The sequence below is a fragment of the Falco cherrug genome, chromosome 2 (genome assembly GCF_023634085.1).
Source record: "Falco cherrug isolate bFalChe1 chromosome 2, bFalChe1.pri, whole genome shotgun sequence".
In the NCBI taxonomy this organism is placed as follows: domain Eukaryota; kingdom Metazoa; phylum Chordata; class Aves; order Falconiformes; family Falconidae; genus Falco; species Falco cherrug.
Genome location: NC_073698.1, coordinates 81180796 through 81203297, shown reverse-complemented (window position 1 = coordinate 81203297; position 22502 = coordinate 81180796). Strand labels below are relative to the sequence as shown.

The 22502-nt window shown below is 42.7% G+C and overlaps 1 long non-coding RNA gene across 2 annotated transcripts; it reads right to left on the bottom strand.

Annotated features, from left to right (window-relative positions):
• Positions 1–18276: 18276 nt before the first annotated feature.
• On the bottom strand, positions 18277–21540 carry LOC114015714 (uncharacterized). 2 transcript variants are annotated; one of them, XR_008730964.1, is made up of 3 exons: positions 21320–21540; positions 19506–19611; positions 18277–18570 (listed from the first exon to the last, which is right to left on the bottom strand). It is a non-coding gene; the product is annotated as an uncharacterized LOC114015714 (long non-coding RNA). The 2 variants fall into 2 exon arrangements; XR_008730965.1 differs by lacking the exon at positions 21320–21540 and adding an exon at positions 21146–21220.
• Positions 21541–22502: the final 962 nt, after the last annotated feature.

Genomic DNA, 22502 nt, shown 5'->3' with positions numbered 1-22502 from the left:
ACCAAAACCAGTGTGTGGGTATCATCTTTTGCCGTGTCCCAGACTAGGAGAGAAAGAAGAACCCAGGATCTTGTGTTCCATGCAGTGTACTGGAAAGCAAAAGCATTCAACAGCTAATGACCTCCCCCTGGCTGTCCCCCCTCACCTACTGCCATCTTGTCCTCACTACCAGTCAGTCTTAATGTTTCCCTTTCTTGTGTTCATACAGCATCTCATGAGGATCATTGAGTCCAACTCCATTAAAGGCAAACAAGTACGAGAACCACATGAAGGCCAGAAGACAGCAAAGACACCCAGCCTGACCCCACCAGAGCATGCCAGCTCCAAAGCATGGCACAGCACGTCTGGCCCTACTTCTTGTCTGTTATGCTGCTTTTACTTGATATGTGAATCAGAACTGCAGCCAACCTACACTCACTAATCTTCCTCTGCTGCAGGATGCTTAGGAGTCTGCCAGGGGCATGGACAAGCATGAGAGAGTCTACTTTATCCATGCATCCCATTCTCCGGTTCAAAGCAATGGGACACGCTGGTGCCTCTGAGATCAGATGTGCTAATACACAGCAGTATGCAAAATACACATGCATACCCAGTGTTTCTTCAGCCTCATGCTTTCTACCTTTAAAAGAGGCTTAGCTCCCTTTATTTTTACCCTGTTTTCTGTCCCTCTCCGCCAACCAGAAGACACTTTCACAATCAAGTAACTCCATATCCCCCAACATACAGATTGCATTTTTTTGAGGCAGAACAAAAGAAATAACTTCTTCCAAGTGGTGCACAGTGCAGTTCTGGAGTCAGGGCAATTAGGCCTACAACTGACAAAAGAAAATGACTTCACATCCCAACTGAAGAAAGCAAATGGAACAAAATGTAATGCAAGAATGACACAGCTGAAAACAAAACAAAGACATGTCATTTTTCATAACAATGCAGATGCTAAGATATTGAAAATATTTTTAGCATGTACTAGGGAACACAAAAAAAGAAAAATCCTATTGGGAATAGCAGTTCAGATCTACATTGTTCCCCGATTTTTTAGGACATATACAATAGTGTGATTTTTCCCCCTTCTGTGAATTTAAACGCTTGGTTCTGAAATAAAACTCTTCATTTTCCCAGAAAAATATAACATGTTCACAAATTATTAAATATATTCCACATAATTTTACCTGAAACAACTGATTCAACTCTCTGCAGCTGGTCTGCTTTGAGAGGCTTTAATAGTCTATAGATGGACCTCACCTCAGTCACAACCATGTCTGAGCTTTCACACCACACTTCATTTTTAGTTTCAATTTCTAGTATGCTGCACACTTAAGTCTCAAAAACTTAAAGTAACATAAAGTTTATCTTCTATTCTGAATTTGATTTAATACTGCAGGAGTAGATTGTGTATGCTTGCTCCATTGTTTGTTATCTTCCTTTTCCACTGCCCTCTCCTCTAGAAATTAATTTATCTATAGCTGGGCAACCTACACATCCTGCAGTTGCTGAGAAAGGTAACTGCTCCTTTTCATTTGTATGTGACCTGGCCTTCTGCGTGCACACCAATAAACTATACATAAAAGAAGACGACCCACTACACCATGGCAGTACGGCTACAGTGCCAAGCCATACCCCTTAGTGAGACCCTGTGCCTTGCTTAGTGTCTCTGGGCCACCTTGCCTGAACATACCCTGCGCAACAGACCCCTGCTGTGCAATTGTCTTTGTCCCTTCCCAGCTCCCAATGACAAGATCAGTTTCTTGCATTGCAACTCTGGTCCCTTTCCCCAAAGGTCAAAAATAAAGCAAAAATTCAGCGTGGTGGGGGTTCTGAATTCCCCCACCCATCCAAAAAACGGTTTTCTAGGGTAAGCAACTTCATATCCCAGGGGAACAGATAAGGGAGTCCCAGTATTCCACTATAACTTGGTTCTCCAGTTTCCAGTACTTCCTCGAGGACTGCTGTTCATGGTCACCTAACAGACTGGACTAGCTGAGGAGCATAGACAACACCCCCAGCCTCTCAAAACCCTGCTCCACAGTCAAAGAGATGTGACAGCATGGCACTGCCAAGCACCATGACGCTAAGCCTCCTGACCCAGCCCTGTGTACGTCTTCGTGAGACCCTAACAGCGTCACCCTTCATTCGCACACAGGGGCTCTGCACATCCTAGCAGCACAAATTCACATAAGCACACCACTGCTTGTGCAAATCCTGTATGCTCCCTCGAAACATCTGACTTCCTGAACATACCGTACACAACAGTCTGTATCCTCACCTGCCCTCTGGGATGGGAAGACAACTGCCAGGAATGGGCAATTACTGGTTAGATAGTTCACATCGCTAATAGGCAGCCTCAGTTACCCCCAGCAACAACTCACGCATACATAAGGCAGGGACCTACACAAACTGAATTATGCTGGTGGTGACAACCCATACACAAGCACAGTGTTTCCTGAGGAGCAATACACAGAGTGACAACAGAGGGGCTGCAGGGAAAACAGTGGCAGTAACAGGCTGCTATCTCCAAATCCACAGTCTGCACTGAAGTAGCCTTTGGGAAAGAGGATTACATAAACAGTCCTGTCAAGCCACATATAGACTTCAGCAGCTGCACAGCCCCAGTCTAGTTTACATTGGATAGGAATACAGAATAAGTTTTTGTATGAAAAAAGTCTTTAGGCTGAAGCTCTATAGTCGTTTTTCTGGGAGCATAGCTTGTTATGGGGAACCACCACACACCAGGAACACAGAGTGGCTGTCAAAGCCAACCATTATTGCAATGTGTAAGAGGCTGAAAAAAAGGGTTTTAAATGGACAAAAAGTACACACATGGAGGAAGCTGAACAGCTCTGTGATGATCCTGATTTGTCAGTTGCCCAAAACAGATCAATAGTTCCAACTTTATTCATGCAAAAGCTAACATTTCATATCCCATCATAAGGGAAGAAATGTTGTTTGCATCTCCTCCCAAATTTGTCAGGCAGCTCTGCTAGGACTTCTAGGACACTGCACAGTTAAGAGTCTCTGGTACCTATTTACCTACCACTGCCATTATCCACGAGTCAGGGGGACATACGAGACTACTTATACAAGACAAGGTGCTTTGGAAGCCCTGGTTTAGTCTGCCTGTGTTTAGTTACTAACAACCACACATGGGTTTCAGAAAGATCTGCCAAGTTCAACCAGGAGGCAAAGGACCTGTGGAAGAGATGAATGCCTGCTTTAATTTAAGATGCAATTACATTTCCAAAGTAATTTCAATTAACCAGAACTTTAGAAGAGTTATTTGACTTGTAAGCAGCTCTGAGCAGGTTTTGAAAGGCTCCAGAAAGTGGTTCTATAAATACAGAGCATAACCTTGGTTAGTACAAGGTGCCAGACACTGTGGAGTTACTTCATAAGGCCGCTTCCCAAAACATAGCTTATGTATCAGATATGAACAGAAGGCATGATATGCCAAACAGGCATTTTAACTCTCCTTCTTCCACAGTCAGGAGACAGATGACTGCAAGCCATCAGGCCAAATGAGGCCTGAACACCAGGCACTGCAGCTCTCATCCCTTCAGTCTCCAGATAAACCTGCTTTTGCAGTCAACCAGCCAGGCAGCCAGGCTAGCACCTGTACCCTCTAACAAAGGTACCACACATATGTGACTGCAGGTGATGAAGGTCACAGGAGAAAGCGACAGTAGCCTATAAGGGCATCCTCTAGCTTAGGGAAAAAAACCAATAGTCTAACTTAGCAGAAAGACTGAAACAGATAGCAAAGGGGCAAGTTGCGAACAGGGGAGTTCCTAAGAGCTCCTACAGTCTGCAGGGGGAAAAAAAAAAAAGTAAAATTTTTCTAGTTTTTCCCTACGTAAGAGGAAACTACAGTTTGACTTAATTGCAAAGCATAATGTTAAATGTGAGTAAGCATACATGTAGACAACTCATTTTTAAATAATTACAAAATGCAAGGAGTTACAGATAACACAGTTTAGCACTGTTTCTTTACTCTCAGGGTTCACACAGTACAACCATGTCTAAAGGAGTGCTACAAGACTCAGATACCCTATATAAGCAGACATCTCCAACCACACTTGGTAGGTCCCCAGATTTCCATCTGCATACACAAATAACATACAGCAGAGGCAAACTGTAATGCAAATGCAAGGTCATACTCCTCTAAGAACACAGAAAATCGGTACACGTCTTAAACCATAACCCGGACATCAACTACTTTCATGGAAGTGTTAGATCACTGAAGGAATCACTTTATGTGTGCCTTGCAGGCAGTGTTATGGCAAAAAAGAATTAGGGCAATCTCTAGACACCTAACAGAAATAAGCTTGCCGATCTGTATGGTGAGATCAATACTAGAATACATAAGACATCAGAACTGTATGCAGAAGCTGCTAAAAAATGTGGATAAGAAATAGAAACAGCCCCAAGTGATTTAAGGGATAAAAACCAAGTGACTTCAAGTGAGACTTAAGGATTTAAGTCTGTATAAATTATCAGTGAGGATAATTTGTTTGAACAGAGTACCAGTCCAAGCAATACATTCTCTGTCATTCCTTTTAAGTTTTTGCAAGATATTGAACACAGCAGAATCACTGCTGAGCACACTGCTGTGTCCTTTGGCATGCAGGTGGGTTTAAAAGATAGTGTGAGGATCTTTCTGGCCTTGAAAACAAGATTCTGAGGGCTGTGCTAAAGCTGAAGACTGAAATCTAAAGAAAATAACATTTTAAACAAATAACATATTTCCTATTTAAAGGAAACTACTTTTAAAGACCAAGCATCAAGAGTGGGGAAGCACAAGCATTTCCCAATGCCAGGCTAGTATGACAGAAATTTTAAGAAATAGTTTTATTTCTATGAAATATTTTCTGCTTATTCTGTAACTGGGGAAAATTCATGTGAATGTCAGTCTCGCCTCCTACCAACTATGACCAAAATATTGCCTTTTACTTCCCATCAGTGACACATGAGTACTGGCATTTTTATTTCAAAATTTGTATGTGAGGACAAAGCGAACATCTTAGTAAAAGGTTGTGGTTAGTTAGGTAAACTCCCCATGGTAAATTTAGTTATTTCCTGATCTCACAACTTAGTAAGACAGGAAAGTCTTCTGCCAGTCTCTACCTTCTCAGCAGATGGCAACTCATTTCAAACCAAGAAGAGACACAAAAAGCTCCCCTTTTTCAATAAAGTAATTAATCACTGTCTGTTAACATTCTTCCCTGCTTTTGTTTCACTTTTTAAAGGAATTCCCCATGTTCTTATTCTAAACTTAGATTTTACATATAATATTAAGCAAATTATTGGCATCAAATGAGCCATTTAATTCTATGCCTCACAAGGCCATGGTTCTCTGTACATCTCTGCATACTTCAACTGCCCTCAATCCAATTCCAGTATGTATATAAAAACTAACTCAGAAAATGAAAACATAAAAAGAAAATTGAAATACTCATAGAAATGTAGGGCTGAGTGGAATCTGCAAAAGAATAGCAAGGTCAAGAAGTATAAACATTAAACCCACTTACAGAAAAAACTGAGAAATGCAATTAAGTTAATCAACCTATTGTTTAGGTTTAAGCTATGTCTTTCTACATGAATTACAAGAGATACCAGTAACAGAAATATTACAGATGTGAGCTTGGAGTTCAGCTTTAAAATATACAAGTACACACATTTGAGGTAAACATTCTGAATGAGATTAGATAGACTAACAGCTGATATAATGGGGAAGAGAAAATAATGAATTAAGAGAAACAGCACACAAAAAAGGCTTCATCTGTTGTCTAGATTCTTTTGTATTCTACAAAAAAGTTATTTTAGAGCAGAGGCACCATTTTCTTCCAGATGTCCCAAAATCTATGCATTGTGAAGCATCAAGTATATCCTTAGTAGCAAATAGTAATTATTGATCTAATAGCCTAGAAGCAGACCTCATGCCACCACACATAAAGGAGTAATGAACAAGGCCTCTGGGGTCTCAAAGGTAGCTTTGTTTCCATAGAACTCTCAACATTTTCCACACTAAGCACAAAGATGGGGACATCCTATGAGAACTAAATTTCTTGAGTTAAATATAATTCATTAGTGACAAGTTTGTATCAGCACCACATAGTATTTTAGCCACATACCAGCTTCAAAAAGTCTGTTCAATTCAGGGAAGACAGATACACAGTTTTCTGCATGGCAAAATTGGACAGATTTTTTATGCTGAAAATTAATGACTACAATACGAAACCAATGACACCAGCCACCAAGTATTTGCTGCATGATTATACGAGAAGCACCCTGACAAAATCCCAGCTAAACTGTTTGGATCTCTGACTTCCAACAGTCACCAAAAACGGAAACACAACTCCAGTATTGAAACACTTTAGGGTATGTTTTTATATCCAGCGTACACTGTAAGCTGACATAAACACCCAGGCCCTGTAACCTAAAAAAAAGATGTAGTTCTTAATTATTCATCTTATTTCTCCTCTCCTGATACATCCAGCTACCATGGGCAGGCAGACCTAGCTCTTCACCCGTGGCCATCAAATCCATACTTGCTGCAGCTACAGGAGTCAGAAAAGAGCCCCTGCCCTTCACTTACAGGACTGCAGAAAGAGCAGAAGGGATACTTCAGCTGGCATCATCTGCAGAAGCCATGGCTTCCTCTGGAGGGCAATTTAGAAAAAAAGCCTAACTTGGAAACTCAGAATCGCCCTAGAAACCCCAATCATTTTCCATTAGCCAGGGAAGAAACAGTATTCCCACTAGACTAAAAGCCTTTGTGAAATGCCCCAAAGTCAGCAAAGCTTTTTCCCTTCAACTAATACTCCAGCAAAAATTAAGACTGCCTAAAAGAGGCGGGAAAAGTATTGCCTGACAAAGTAGGAACATAAAATGGATTTATCAGAGGGAGAGGAAAAGGATGATAATAATGAACATTTCAGTAAAATCGTAAAATCACCTTAATAAGAGAAAGATTAACATTAAAAAAAGTTAATCAGAGAGAGATTAACATTCAGAATAATAAAAAAAAAAATCACAGTAAAGTGACTACCTTGGAAGAGAAAAAACATTTTCAAGGTGTCATGCAGGCCACCGGTAGAGTTGGTGGAAAACCCAGGTAACTAAACAGTAACTGAGGAACTAGCCTGTAAAATAAGAGAAGCTTCTTTGTAAGGGTCTTAAGAGTAATACAAGCTGGAAATGAAAAAGGTAAAAGAACATCTGAGACAACTAGAGTAGGCAACATGAAATTCAGTAACAAGACAGCAGCATTTCTTTCATCACGTAACCAAGAAAACACGCAACTGTCACTTGAGGAAAGTCCTGTGCTATTTCAGAAATGTTTGGCCTAAGAGACAAAACTTTTTATTAGTTCTGACACACTTCTGTATAAAATACTAAATTGGAGAGTTGAAGATCCATAGCATTTTTTTTAATATTTCCCAGTTCAAATGCAGACAATTAGATGGATATAATTTGCCAGAGCACAACCACCGAAGAAAAATTGGAAAAAAACCCTCAGTAATTAGGTAGCAGTCAAAACTCAGATGAAAAATGGGAATCATGTGTATTGATTCATTTGACAAAATGATTGTTATATGGACCTTTTTAATAATATCTGTTTAGTTACGGAGCCATTATGTCTTTGGCCTGGGCTGCCTTCTCCTTTTGTTTTTTACTCCCTAGACCTTTTGATAAATTTTTGTCACAACCTCTGACTGCATTAAATGTAAAGAACCTGATGGACGTGAGTTGTAGGCACACATTCCTTTTTCCCACTGAAAAATTTAATTAACCTCTACTGCTAGCTTCAAAATTCTTGCCTGAGTGCCACTGCTCATCAAATTACTTAATGTTTGTGCTTTTGAGAATGGCTACATGGTTTTCTTTCTAAAACTACATTTTTTTACACCATACTACTCTCCAAAAGCCTCACAGACAAGTTTGATTTAATTCTAACTACCTAAGAACTTTCCAGCTTCCCAGCTGTATACCATCCACAGGTTTGATCAGCTCTTCTTATGTTCAAGACATTACTTAATGAGAAGTAAAACAAAAGGAAGTTTCTGTGGGACAAAACTTTCTTCTAACTTGAGTCATTAAAATGAAATAAAACTCAAATTGATTATTGAACCAGTCACAGCTTATGAACAGCTCAGCAAAGTATTTCAGCAAGTAGTCCATCTGGCTTCAAATTCTTATGAGCTTCCTACATTTTGCTGAATCAAAGGACCTATAGCAGACTTCTTGGAATGACTGCTACCTTCTGAACATTTTAAAACTCATTATGAGCACTACTACCACTCTCCTCCATGCCCCAGCCCTGAAAATGCAAAGCAATCCTTTTTCATGTTGAAATTTTCCAGGTCTATCTATGAAAAGAAAAAAAAAAAGAATTAAAAAAAGGTTTAATTTTTTTTTTTTTTTAAAAAAAGAGTGTTTCTTTTCACTGAAAGACTTTGTGAAAGAAAAGATTTACAAAAGATCTTTAAGATCATCAAATCCAACTGTTAAACTAGCACCACCAAGTCTACCTCTAAGCCATGTCCCCAAGCACCACATCTACATGACTTTTAAATACCTCCAGGGATGGTGACTCAGCCATTTCCCTGGGCAGCCTGTTCCAAAACTTGACAACCCTTCTGGTGAAGAAATTTTTCCTAACATCCAATGTAAACCTCCCCTGGCGCAACCTGAGGCCATTCCTTCTTGTCCTGTCATTTGTTACTTGGGAGAAGAGACCAACACCCACCTGCCTACAACCTCCTTTCAGGTAGTTGTAGAGAGCATGATGACTTAATCAGCCTCAGCACAAGCTATATAAAGCCTGTGATGAGGCCTTGTGTGTGTTGAGACTGACAGTTGTTACTGGGGTTCATACACCTCCACTACTTTTATTACTTGTGCTAGCTAGTTAAAGCAAACCTAGTTCGGACACTCCCCTAGCCCTTCTGGCTACGCTATTTCTGATACAAGCCAGGATGCTATTGGCTTTCTTGGCTACGTCGGCACACTGCCAGCTCATATTCATCAATTCAATAATTCTTGCAATTATTTTTTGGTTCTGTAGGACAATACTGAAGCTCACACTTGAAAGTTACTATTTTAAATAGAAGATTCTCTCAACAATAGAGCTGTGTAATTCCATCCAAAAGAAACTGGTCCTGATTTAACAATTTTAAGGGGGAGGGGGCAGGAATACACAGAGCAAATGCCACAGAACTCTTCACAGAAATCACCAAGACTTCAAGCCCTGAAAAGTCTTATTTACATCCTTACCTCCATCCACCTTAGTCCTAATGTCCCACTTCATGTGAAATCACAATGACTATGCTGCAATGGGCCAGCTTTTGCATGTTGGAGTCTAAAAGTGACATTTGGCAGAACTGTGAAATACACCTCTGATTTCACCAGATCTTCTCCCCTTGACTGCCCAATATTTATAATTTTTAATTCACAAAATTACACCTAACCAGTTATATTTTTTTTTGGTAACATTCACATATAGACCAAGTTCAAGCAGAAAGGGAGGTTGTATGTCTGTTCTGCCTTCCCATTCTCAGTTGCCATCTACGAGTCATAATCTGTAAGGATGAACTAGAACAAAAAGTTACTGCTGCAATGGAAGCATCAACGAACAAGGATTTACACAAAATCATTTGAATAATGGTAGAGCAGATTTCAAGTTTTAGCTGGACACAGCATAGAGATGTGACTTACTGGCAGTCTTTGTGAGTTAAAAATTGAGAAACACAAGGCTGGTGAAAAAGGATGAGGAAACATATTGCCCCAAAATGTCTCGGGATGCTGCAGCTCCTCGAAATTCCATCTTGCTGACACCAGTCCAAATGCTAGATTAAATACAAGGCTCCGATACAAGCCAGCACAATGGCGCTACCTGAGAGCAGAGCAGCACCCAAAGTGAAGTCAGAGCCCTGCAGTAGATAGATGGAATCCTTATGGAGGCAGTGGGAAGAGCTAGGTCTCAGGATAAACCAGAATGCCTGGCCAAAGCTGGAGACAACCCAGGCCTAACCAATCTAACCCAGGCCCTAACCAAGTAAGACACGGATCTTAAACCCTGCCTTCACCTGGACTCCGTGCTGTAGGCCAAGGCCTTGCTTCCATCTGCCATCCACAACTCAGAATCACCTCCCAAGGGCCCAATGCGCCCATTCTTTATATATATATTTATATATATATAGCACGCCTATCACAATATTCTTTCAGCAGATGAGTGGGACTCCTTCCAAATGGTCTGAAGGGAAAAACGGGCAAGAAGCTGAGGTCTCCCATCTCTAAAGGCGCTAACCTGACACCCAGGACAGCTGCTCTGCAGGCGAGCAGCCTTGCCCTTCACTTGCTGCAGAAAATATACAGCAAAGAAGTGAACCATAGCAAGTGAGAGCGAGTGGAGCCATGGCTGGCACTAATGTGGAGAAATCAGAAGATTCTTGAGGTCTTTAGTATTTTTCAACAACTGTGTTTGCAGGAACAATTCACATTAAACGAAGCATACAGAGTTTATGACTTACTTATGCTACAGCCTTAGAAATCACAAGCCTCCACACAGAAACCTCCCATTCAAAAACATCTTCACCATACTTGACAAAAGCTTACGCCTTTACAGATCCCTAATTTAACATGCAAATGCCCACATCAGCAGCAGATAACATGGTTTAAGAAGTTGCTAGTACTGACTTGGTCTCTGTAATTGATCATATGCATGTTTATCTGGTGAGGTAAAATGTGTTAAACTGAATACCCATCACAAGGCTTTTGCCATCAGAAAACTGATGCAGCACACTACCACTCATGGTAGCCCAGCTTGTTTTAACTGAACTTCTTTAAACTTCATAAACTGATCAGATTTCAGTCAATGGAGAAAGCACTGTTATGTCTGTATCTCCAATATGCTGTTAAATATTTATTCCAATTAGAAATTGTTTGTGCATTGAGTAAAGGAACAAGGGAGATAACGTTTACAAGTTTGAAGAAACACTGAGATAGGTCAAAATCAGAAAAAAACTAAAAAAAAACCCCACCACCAAATACCCACCAAAACTGTAACATTTTTTTAATTGGACGATGATTAAAAGTAAAACTGCAGAGAAGCAAAGAAAAAAAACAGAGAAACAAAACTGGAAAAGGTGGAATATCTAAAAGGAGAAAAAGCAACTGACAACAGGCTCAGGCTCTGAAATTAAAGGACTTGCAATTTCTTTGCATTCTCAGGAGCCAGCAAGATGCAAAGCTGTAGGAGGTGATGTCAGAATTTTATCTGTCCCTGGCCACTGAGCTCAGCAGAGACCTGATAACCAGGTTTTTGTTTTACTTTGGGCTCTGCCTTCCATTTTATAGAAGGTATTCATAAGAATTCATAACCTTATTTGTGAGGAACACAGACTTCATACAACTGAAATCTGAGTCAGGGACAGCATGTGACTTTCCTTTTGACTTCAGAATTATTATTATTTTTATTATAGAGCATATAACCACCTCAATTATCAGGAACACTAAGAACCATCCAGATAAAAACTAACAAGTACAATCAACTATTTGTAAAGCGTTAGAGAATAACTACAGAGCCAGCCACTCTCCCCAAAACAAAGAGAAATACAAGTCTAGTTGATATTAAAAAGGAAAAAAAAAAAGGTGCATATGCAGAAGTTTCATAATACTGAAATATAGAACCTGTCTTCTCAGAGGATTTTGCATTAGAAAAGTGTAACTGCAATACTTTACAAAGAACTGATTTCATTTAATTAAAAAAAATAAATATATATACAGCAGTGCCCACTTCCTGAGATAACACTGGCGTAAATACTGCTTGAGAAGTGTGTTATGGCTGGTGAATTCTCTTACCTATTTAAGACCATGTGTTATGGTTTAAAGTATGGGTTTAAATAGATAGGAAAGTCTAACCCTCTGAGTAAATTACCAGCAAAGTTCTGTTCCATGGTGTCTGGAACTAAATTACTTTTAGAAAAGGAAAACCCAAAACTTACTGTCACCTGTGCTGACCAAAATTTCCTTGAATGTCAGACTGCCAGTGGTTCAGCTTCATTACCTAACTACATTAATTACCAAATAAAAAGAACAAGATTTTTCTTACACTTTTTTTTTTCCTTTGGTATCATATCCCATTATAGGAAATCAGAATGGAAAAAAATTACTCTTAAAAGAATGTTTTGAAATTGATGAACACATAGGAAAACTCTAAAGAGCATTCAAGGAAATCATTAAAATAGCTGAACTAATGAGAGGACTAATTCTTCTCCCTCCTCCATTCTTGAGAGAGGGGGGATGTGTCGGGAGTGTTTGGTGGGATACATAATTAACCCTTTCTTTCAAACTGGCTCTATTGCCTAACTTTTGTAATTTAAAAAACATTGTATGATCTCTTTCTGTATGATTTATCTTTTTATTTCAGAACCAGGGTTCCACAAGAACCCAAGACAACTAATTTTCCTAGGTTAGAGTTAACCTTTGTATGTACCCCAACACCCATTCCTGTAACTCCTTACAGGGTGTAGCACCGTGTTTGCACTGATTCTGTACCTCGTTCACACAAGCTCATAAGCCTTACCACTGGGAGACTCTCATTTCATTTGTTACTGGGCTGGATGACTACATAATTCTCGCTTCATAACCTCCACATCCTTTTAATATTTAAATGTCATTTTCATGTCTAACAGCCAAGTTATCCTTTATTCTTAATAATGAATTTTCTCCAAGTCCTTATTTAGTCCAAGTCTAATATAGCTTTGGTCCTTCTATCTTTGGATAAGGAAAGAACCTATGTGTAATCTCACCATATTTATAGGGGAACAGATTCCACCTTCCATGTTCATGACTCAAAAACTGTATTTTTCATTTTATTATATAGGTAAGCCTATCCCCAGCTCTTCCAGTTTATTTTTGCTTTTAGGTTTTTAATTCAGTCCATCTGAAGATAAACTGCAAGGAGTAACAAATGCCCAACTTACTCTGAGCAAGCACAGAATTAAAGACGACTGCTGACACCTTAGAACAAACAATCTCAACTCCCTTGTATAGGCACTAAACTTCATGTATCAACATGGTATAATGAGGACTGGTACAGTCTTCAAAGAAACCTAACTTTTTTTTCCTTCGGGAAGTTATTAGGCCCAAGAAAAGAATTCATCCTCCTCAACACATTTTCTTCACCAATAATTTGGTTATGCATCTGGAGTGGCATATGGTCAGCATTTTCTTTAGGGTACTGCAATTTGTCTTCATTTTACATACTAATAACCAAAGATACATCTATTCCCATATTGTGTCTTTAGCATAAGCTGAGTGCAGGTCTGGGAAGGAGCACTAGAACAAGGAAGGCTTGCAAGGATGCAGGTCAAGATCCCTCCCCAGCCTTCAGGGACTAGGCTTTGTGTTTTTCTAAGCAAGAGGTGATGCTTTTGCACTGAAAGCCCACACCTACATACATTTTTAGTATGTATAGCAGCTCACAGTTACACTACACACTATGAAAAAAATACAACCTCTTACTACATCTGAATCTGTCACTTGGTAATTTTACTTGATCCCCTCTGGGTCTTGTACTACGAAAGGCAGTTAATGAGCACTCCCTGTTCATTTTTTCCATTACGCTCCTATACAGATTGTTATCATTTTCATCTTTAGCTATTTCTTTGCCAGGCTGAAGATTCTCAATCTATTTAATTGCTCTTTATCATCATTGCCACCCATTTCCAGTTCTATTATCCCTCCTTTTCCTCCCCTCACTCTTCCTTTATATATGGGGATCAGAACTGCACCCAGAGATCAAGATAAAAGCACAAGCTGTTTATACACTGGCATAGAAGACTTCTGTTATGTTGGCCATTCTTCCCTATTTTTATTTTTTTCCTGACCAGTCCTAAGCACAACCAATGCTTCAATTTACCATGGTAAGCAGTCTACACCGTCACTTCCTTTGGTGCTAGTAGTTAACAGTCTCAATAACAGCAGGATTGTTCTCTCCTACATGCATTACTTCATAGTATCAGCAGCAAGCTTCATCCCCGGTTACTAAAAATCACAAGATGCCTCTTTGGCTCTTCATAATTAGCTTTCATTTTTGCTACCCTAATTAAGTTAGAATCACTCCGCACTCACTCTTCCAGATCACCAATACATACACCGACTAGCGTTAAACCTAGCACAGATGGTACGCAACGCCACCGGTGATGTCCGCCCCCCTGCGAAAATAGGTCATTTATTCCTACCCCATCTTTTAACCAACAATCAGTCTAGAAGAGACTTTTCCTCTTATGTCAGAGCAGTTTCATTTTGGTCAGCACCTTTGGTGAGTACATCTCAAAAGACTTTCTGAAACCCAAGTGTACTGCATCAGCCAGATCACACTTACTCACAACCTCAACAGTGTTTTCAAAGAACTCTACCAGACCTGTGAGGCTGTTCTCTTTCTTGGTATTGCATTTGTCCATGAATCCCTTAGTTTTCTTCACTATATTTACCAGCAAATTGGCTGGTATAAATGCCAGTTATACTTGACTTGTTCTTTCCTATAGGCTTTCTGGAAGCCTTTTTAAAAATTGGCATCACCTTTGGCACTTACAACTTCACTGCTACCCCAGCAGTACTGTGCTGTTAAACACAATTACCTGTTCAGCAATTTTACACTGAGAGGTCCTCTAGAGCAGGGGTCTGGCGCGTGGATGAAGTGGCAGGCAGTCATCTGCAGCTGCTTGGTTTCCCCCCCAGCCCCTGGTGGGGGGGGGCACGGGGGATTCTGTAAATACAGGGGCCGGATTGAGGACCCTGGGGGGCCGTATCCTGCCCACAGGCCATAGTTTGAGGACCCCTGTTCCAGAGGATGTGGGCACATCCAGAATTTGCTGTAACTCATGTGTATAATTTTGTTCTTAAAAAAAAAACAACTGTCCCAGCATCACTTCGATTTGGAACAGGTGCCTCAATAGGACCTTGTGCTTCTCTCCCCACAGAGGAGAGATTTTTGTTTGGAAATCCAAGCTCCTGCACAGTGAACTCAAGTATCTCATACCCTTCCAGCTCCAGTGCAATATTCTTTGAGCTCATTGAGATCTTAGTTATCTATCAGCCCAATGGCCCTCCCATTTCTGATGTTTTTGAAAGAGTACTTATGACAAGCTTCTATGCCTTTTACAAATAACATCAGGCTTTAGCTTGTTTTACCGTACATTTAATGTTTAATTTGCCTGATTTTCACCTTTCTGGGGGGGAGGGGCCACACATCAGGTTTTGAAGGATATCTTTCTGTTCCTTACAGCCTGCTCAACAAAGCTAACCGTTTTTAAAATCTTTTTCAAGGGTCAGAGAAGCAGTTGTTAGGGGACATGCATTTGTTCTGAGTCTCTCCACACTGGCTGCAAGCATTTTACTTTTTTGACTGTTCCTCCTAGCAGGCTTTCCACAGAAACCATAGTACGTTCTGATAGCTACCTTCTTTATGATAGACCTATACGGTAAATAGCTTACTTTACAACTAAGCATTCAGTCCCTCCACCTTATCTTCTAGTATTTGCATAGAAACATTGCTATTTTGGTCTGATTGCCTATTCTTCTGTTTTCCTGCCTGAACTGGACCTAACTTTTCAGGCAGTTTTTCCTTGTTTTCTACATGACCTTCATCAACTTCTTCCATATGTACAGCAATATTATGGACTTCAATCCCAGTGCCTGTGTCATCTTGCCCCACGTGCCCTTTCTGCTTGTCGTTATGCAGGGTATTGAGATTACAGTGCAGACTGATGCTGCAGAAGGCTAAGAATAAAGACCTCTATCTAGCAACTCAGGTGTTGCTTCCAGCACTATTTTAGTAGCCTTCTACATTACCAGCACTTCTCTACCCGCTTCTTAAAAGATAATCTAGGCTCCTTCTGTTGTAAGCCACCTTGGCATGTAGTTGGAGAGTTACTATATGCTCCCTTCCAGCATCATAAATCTGGTTAGTTGCACTCCACCTAGTTAAGCGGAATGCAACTCCACCAGGGGATATTCTTCTATCATCTAGAATCAGCACCATGCAATGGCATTCCTAGAACAGGATAGTTGGTCATTGCCAGAGAACAACGTCTCATCTACAGAATGTAATTTCAGGATAACTTCTCCTCTAGTTTCATGTCCTCCTACGCTACGCCTTACTTCTCATAGAAGCCCAGTGGCAGCCTGCCTAGAGAGAGCAGTGGGACTACTGCCTGGAGATTTACTTTACACATTTACTAATTAACATTATTTTCCTTACACATACACTTAGCATGTTGTGACTTTCCCAAGAGTCCACTTCAGTTATAGTAATACACAGTGGACATCTTGCAGTGCTATAACTATCCCTTCAGTTTGACAGCTGTATTAATACTGTTGGGAGTAACAAAACGCTACTCCTTTCTAAGTGGAGATCTGATATCAACCTCTAGACTGATAAGCCAAAGCATCTAAGCTAAATAGCCTCACACAGACTGTTTTAGACTGCGCTGAGAATAAGCCTATCTGAAACCTTCACTTGGTGCCTCCTCCTCCGGAGACCGATTCAGACCATCCTCATCTTCCTAATAGACATTTTAATGGTTTTCTAAAAATCTGCCTTTGATATTGGACTGGCTCGTGCCTGTTAACGTTTCACAAAATAAATAATTTTTCAAAAAAAAAATCTTTCTCTGCCTTCCATTCAGCATTGTTAATCCATGGACCTAGCACATTCTCCAGGTTCCCACAAACCATTATCAAGACAATCCTACAGAACCATTATGGAGTGAGAAAGTTTTTCTTTTGTAAAACCCTGGTATAATTAACAGACATTTCCAATAACTGCCAGGCAATCATGACTTATAATCTAACAGATTACAGCCATCTTTATGATAGCATGAAATGACTGTGCAAGCCCTTAAACACAGTTTTCTTAGGACAACAGAACACAACCATCCACAACTTTCAGTTCAAAACAGAAGCACGAGACAGTTTTCTGAGATGCAGCATCTGATGCACTGTTAAAGGGAGCTGTACTTAGAAACACATCCTGCATCAAATCAAAGCAGTATTCTGTATAACTCAAGAGTTGCTGATTCAAAATGGGACCTTACACATTTAGATTGCAAATTTAGATTTCTTACTATGAATTCTACTTTCAGTTACACCAAGTCTGCTATATTTTATTAGTTATAATGTACACAACTTTTCAACACAAAAGAAGTCTTGAGGGTTTCCCACACACACACTGTCACTGATGTACTTATAGGCAAGATGGTTAAATATTTGCATTTTATTGTAAAGGATAACTTTTACTATACAGTAAAAAAAATTCAATACTAACTGATTCATAAAACAGGCCTGATTTTTCAGTTGATTGAAGATGGTTCTCCTTCCCTTTCCACCATCAAATCTAAAGTAACACAGCGTGGTGCAAATACATTACATACTTCGTAATCTCCAGTAATGGCAGGGAAACTCATCATAAATGCCAAATGGTATGAATCACCTTCTGAACACATAACTGCTATACATTGCAAAAGGCGCTTTAACAAGTAGTTTCTTTCATTTATGTCAATACTTCACAATTAGCACAGAGAGGTATCTGTAAATTGAACTCTTGAGCATCACACTGCTTAGCTGGCAGGGTTTTTTATTTAGTATTTTCAACACATGAAGTAAAGGAAGACCCCATGAAAATTTTGTACTAATGTGTTAGCACAAACTAATGAACTCAATGTTCAATAAAGCCACAAGCATATGTTGACTTGTACTACACAAACAGTCGAATTGACTTTACCAGGGCTATTAATGTAAGTTCTTAAAAGTATACTTAACTGTTTTGCTCAGTGAAAGATAAGAATAAAAGAACTACGCTGCTGTATAGAAATTGACGCTTATGCTGTTTTCTCCCTAGGCACATCTGAGTGGGTCCTCACTCAGAAGTAACAGGCAAAATTGGAAGAGCTCTCCCCCTTAGAACAGCCCTGAAGATCTAGATCTATCCACTTTATTTCTTTTAATTGAAGTTAAGAGCTGTGATAGAGTATCCTGAAGACCTATCCAAGGCACATGGTATTTTCAAAGCATTATGATGGCACCCACAAACCCCACTCAAGAGATCAGGGTCTTACTAACCACCAACAGATACACAGCCTCTCTACCAAGAGCTTACAGTTTCAGGGCTTGGGTGCCCACAAAGCTATACCTGAAGTATAGTTTACTGGATAGTTTTGTTTGTTTGTTGGGGGGGGGGGGGGGCTGTTTGGATTTTGGTGTTTTGGTTGTTGGGGGTTGTTTTTTTTAAACAGGTATCAAAAAAACACATTTTATTTGGCATCTTGAGATTCTGGAATCCAAGCTACTATATTTTAACAGTTTATCAGTTACAGCTGGTCAGTTATACCAGATGGGATGTATGCTCTTAGCCCATTCTAACAGTGAAATAAATCATTCTTTCTGCAACTAATATTGCAGCTGGGTATAACAAGAAGTGTGCCCAAGGCCAGTTACTGCAGGGCAGCTGACAGAAGGCGACTTGGTCATCTGTTGACATTTGTGGCATAACCACGTTCTCTCAGAAGCAATCTAAAGGTTTAGACAAAAAGCCATCTTAGACTAGAAAAAGAACAGCCATATGCAAGAGTAAATATATTCATAAACACAGTAATAATTCCACTTTGACACTTCTTACCAGGATAACTTCCCACTCATCAGTTCTAAAAAATCCTCAAGCTCCAGAGCTCCGAGTTTGTCCCAGCCTCAAAGGCTTTCCAGGAATCTTGGAATTCAGACCCACGGTTTAATTTCTACAGGCTCTGCACACCGACGTAAACATACAAGAAAGGCTTTGCCTCACTCTAGCCTTGCTAATTAATGAGAAAAATTAATTACTAAGGTAATCTAGTATTTCCCTTTGCTTTGAAATATGGGAGCTAATCATGAGCTCTTATTATGTACTGCTTATTTTTACTTTTCTTAAATAGAGAAAAGTGTTGTAACTTTGTATTTTATCTTAACAATATTTAACCCTTAACAATGTATATGCATCACCGCTGGACAGTTATGTGAAATGACATCATAATTCTGTAATTCTCCTCGTGCTTTTGATTCTTCAGTACTCACAAAAGTAGTACTGGTAAGACATCCAGACAAGAAAATCCTTGTGTTTATCTAAAGTTTCTCCATTTGAAGTATATTCAGGCCTATAACTGCTGCTAGATTTATCAATATGAGATCTATTTATTTAAAGGGCAAAAAAAAAACCCCTTCATGCAACTTACTGCTGATTCTTTAATCATCAAAATAAACGGGAAAATCCCACCTCTCCTTGCATACTGCTTTCAAATTATTTTTGCTCCTTTTAGTAATCAAATATAGACTTTTCCATGACATTTTGATTAGGCTCTTACTGTGAATACATTAAGTGATAATTGATCCAAAAATACCTATGGAGCCAGGAACATCAGATTACAGCAAATACTGGGAGCACCATAGGCAGTTGTATGAATCACTTCACATACCTGTGGTTTTCCAGGTTCCTGTGCTTAGTCATGAGTACACTCTTCATTTTCTCGTACACAGAATATTATTTCTGCCAATTTTTGTTCTTGGCTTCTACACTGCCACCTGTAGTCATACAAGAGAAATTAACCATATTTTATGCTGCAAATCCTATTACCACAGTGTTTCAGCTCACTTGTTTTTTCTATACAACCATTCCAAAGCCCTTTGTAAAAGGTGTGTTAAGATACTCAGAGTTATTTGTCATTTTCCCTTTAATAAATTTCAGGAATAAAGAAAAAACCCACAATCTCAACCCAATTTAATGCAAGAGAACATTTAAAACTCTTGAAGACCGATAAGGGCTTTATGGATTTTTATGTTATCCTTGTTGCTTAGTGGACACATCATAACCTTGGCACAGCAGGGTGAATTCCAAGTGGCAATACTAAACCATCTGCACTTAATTACTTTGTAAATACAAAAACCCCTAATTTGATCGGTTCTTCCAGCTGAAAAATGAACATAGTTTTACCGAAACGTGATTTCCATGCTAGGCTTCATTAATTTATGTAGGTTTTAAGGAAATGCATGCACACACAAAAAAAGCTAGCATTTGGAAGAAGATCTTACAGAACTAAAAGCCATCTTGAAACTTCTTCATACAATGAAAACCACTCAATTTATTCCAGGCTTTCTGCACTTTGAGCAACGTGCCACAGATTCTGCCAAATGAACCGTTTACACCAAAGTAAGACCTAAACACACAGTACCCCGAGCCCTCACGTTAACCCTTTCCTGAAAATAGGAAAAAATAAAAGATTCAAGGCTTCCTGGAAAAAGCCAAGCGTTCTGGTTTTCAGAGCAGGGGTTTCACCGAATAGCGAAGTTTCGGAGTACGGGCTCTGGGGGAACAGCGGCTTTCGCGTGCACACGCGCTCCCCCGTGTTCCAGCGCAGCACTGCTCACGCCACCCCGACAGCGGCCGCCCGGGCTCCCGTTACGCCGCCCGGCCCGGCGCTCCCGGGTCACTCACGGGCAGCAACTCACTCGCGTCCCCTCGCCGCGGCCGGCGCACGGGTGACCACGGCCGCCCGGGGACCCGCGCCCCGGCGCTGCCCTACGTCAACAGCAACCGCAGCCACAACCAGAAATCTCAAACTAGAATAGAAACCTAAATTAAACGCGATTTCCCAAGAACAAGTTGCTCTTAAAAAATAAAAATGTTAATAAATAAAACCCGAAGCGCCGGTGAGGCTGCGGGCGCCCCGAAGCACACGTCCAGGTAACCCTCTCGCCCTGCCACGGCGCCGCCACCGCCGGTCACCCCCGGCCGGGGCGGCACCCGCGGGGGCCCCGCCACCCGCCAGCGGCCGCTCAGGTGCGCACCGGGCGCCGCCCCGATACCGGCGTCCGCGGCCACCCGCCGCCGCGGTTCCACAAGCACCGCACCCCCGACGCGCCTCACCCCGGCCAGCCCTCACCCCGCCAAGCCCCTGACGCTCCGCACCCCGCAGCCCCGTGAAGCCCCCCGCCCCAGCCCCACACGGGAGCCGCCAGGGGAGGTGCCTCCCGCCGGGACGGTGCCGGAGGCGGGGGGCCACCGCTAAACCGCCGGGCCGAGGGTCCGAGCTGCGGAGAGCGGGCACTGCCCACCCACCTGCGCTCGCCGGGCTCCTCACGCCGCCGGCCGGTGCCGCAGGATGAGGCGGCAGCGGCTCCTCCTCACCAAGCGCGGCTCCCGCCCTCCCGCCCGCCGCCGCCGCCGCCGCCGCGCAGCCCAGGGGAGCCGCGCGTCCCGGGCGCCGCCGCGCCGCCCGCCCGGGATTCCTACCGGAGGGCGGGCAGGCAGGAGGAGGCTCGTCGCTCGGCACAGCCTCCCGCTCATTCTCCGGCACCCTCCCTCCCAGGCACGTTTCTGCCGGTGCCGCCGCACGGCGCCCCAGCGGACCCGCAGCGCGCACCTTCCGCCTCCCGGCCCCCTTCCCTTTTTATCGCGGGGCCGGGGCTCCCGCCGCGCGGGGGCCAGCGCCGCCCGGCATTCGCGCCGCTGCCTGCCCACGTCCGGCCCGCCCCCGCCGCCGCCGCCGCCGCCGCCGCCGCCGCGCTCGCACACGCTCGCTCGCTCCACCCGCCCGCCCCCCGCCAGCCCACCTGTCCGCGCCCCGCCGCCGCGGCCCACGCAACCGCCCGCCCACGCGCCGCCCACGCGCCCGCCGGCAGCGCCCCGCCGCCGGCCCCGGCCCCGGCCCCGGCCCCCCTCACCGCAGCGGCCCCGGGCGGGGGGAGCGGCGCGGCGCGGCCTCCGGCGGCGCGGGGCTCTGCGGCTCCCGCCGAAAACCGAAGGGAGGCGGCGGGGCGGCCAGAGCGGCGGCGCCCCCGCGGTGGCCGGCGTGGGCCGCGTTGCGGCAGCGGGGCCGGCTCCCACCTGCGTGCCGGGCTGCCGGGCGCCGGGGTCTTGCCGCAGCCCCGGCCGGGAGGCGTCGGGGAGGCGCTTCGGGAGCGCCGGGTGTCGGCCGGCTCCGCCGCCGCGGCAAGCCGCGTCCTCCTGGCCCGCTACACGGAACTGACACGCTGAGGAACATGCTGGAAGCGCGGCTCCTGATGGCTCGCTGACAGCCGGTGGTGAGAGATGACCTCGTTGGAGGGGGTCGGCTACCAAAAAATTTCTTTGCAGTGCTTACAGATTTTGGGAAAGCAGCCGGTAAATGCATAAAAGTGTCAGGGAAATGCCTGTCTTGCCGCTAGAACTGCAGCTGAACTTGGGGCTGCGTGCGCTGTGTACGTCCCAGCTCCCGCACTAATGGGGGAGCGGCCCGTCCCTTGCTAACAGGTCTCTCATTTGCTGTCTTTTGCCTGATGCCTTTGCATTTTCAAAACAAATGATGTGTTTAAATTCTGAGGTTTGTATCTTTTTGTTCAAATGGGTTTCCCTGTCATACTGACATTAAAAGAACGTGCTGGCACCATCCAGTAGCCCAACCAAGCTAGAAGAGGGTTGGGAGGAGATGAGTGCA